The following is a 1,505-nucleotide window of genomic DNA, read 5'->3' on the forward strand; positions in this document are numbered from 1 at the left end:
GTATATAGGAATCATTCTAATTTTTTAATATTTAGATTAGTAAAATTTAATATACTGTCTAGATCAACGGAATTAGCATTATAAAATCTTCATTATCTAGAGAAATGGAGACTACAAAGGTTTTAAAATATTTGACCATCATCTTATGTCAGAGTTCGATGAAACTATACACTAAAGCCAGATTTTCATTTTTTTGAAAATTTTCCAAAATCCGTGGGTAAATGCTCTAAATACTGAAGTTTATACTCTATACTTTTGTTTAAAAATTTCAAACCACATTCTACATTTGAATTAATGTATTCTAAACTATCTTTCACGCTATATAGGAATCATTCTAAATTTTAATATTTAGTTCAGTAAAATTTCATATACTACCTAGATCAATGGAATTAGCATTATAAAATCTTCATTATCTATAGAAACGGAGACAACAGAGGTTCTGAACTCTTTGACCATCATCTTATGTCAGTGCTCGATGAAACTATACACTAAAACCATATTTTCAGATTTTTGAATTTTTTCCAAAATCCGTGGGTTAACCCCTTTTAAAATAATGAGTTTTTGGTAAATCCTTTATATACTGAAGTTTATACTCTTCACTTTTGTTTAAAAATTTCAAACCACATTCTACATTTGAATTAATATATTCTAACTATCTTTCATGGTATATAGGAATCATTCTAATTTTTTTAATATTTATTTTAGTAAAATTTCAAATACTGCCTACATCAACGGAATTAGCATTAAAAAATCTTCATTATCTATAGAAACAGAGACTTAAAAGGTTCTAAACTATTTGAACATCATCTTTTGTCAGTGCTCGATGAAACTATAAACTAAAACCAGATTTTCATATTTTTCCAAATCTGTGGGTTAACCCCTTCTAAAAGAATGAGTTTTCGGTAAATGCTCTATATGCGGAAGTTTATACTCTTTACTTTAAAAAAACAAATTCAAACCCAACTCTACATTTGAATTAATGTATTCGAAACCAACTTTCACGTTATATAGGAATCATTCTAATTTTTAATATTTTGTTCAGTAAAATTTCATATACTGCCTAGATCAATGGAATTAGCATTATAAAATCTTCATTATCTAGAGAAACAGAGACTAAAAAGGTTCTAAAATCTTTGACCATCATCTTATGCCAGTGGTCAATGAAACTATACACTAATACCAGATTTTCATTTTTTTGAAATTTTTTCAAAATCTGTGGGTTAACCCCCTTTTAAAATAATGAGTTTTCGGTAAATGTTTTATATACTGAAATTTATTCTTTTCACTTTTGTTTAAAAATTTCAAACCACATTCTACATTTGGATTAATGTATTCTAAACTATCTTTCATGGTATATAAGAATCATTATAATTTTTGATATTTAGTTTAGTAAAATATCATATACTGCCTAGAACAATGTAATTAGCATTATAAAATCTTCATTATCTAGGGAATCAAAGACTAAAAAGGTTCTAAACTCTTTGACCATCATCTTATGTCAGTGC

The sequence above is a fragment of the Raphanus sativus genome, chromosome 5, assembly GCF_000801105.2.
Source record: "Raphanus sativus cultivar WK10039 chromosome 5, ASM80110v3, whole genome shotgun sequence".
Lineage (NCBI taxonomy): Eukaryota > Viridiplantae > Streptophyta > Magnoliopsida > Brassicales > Brassicaceae > Raphanus > Raphanus sativus.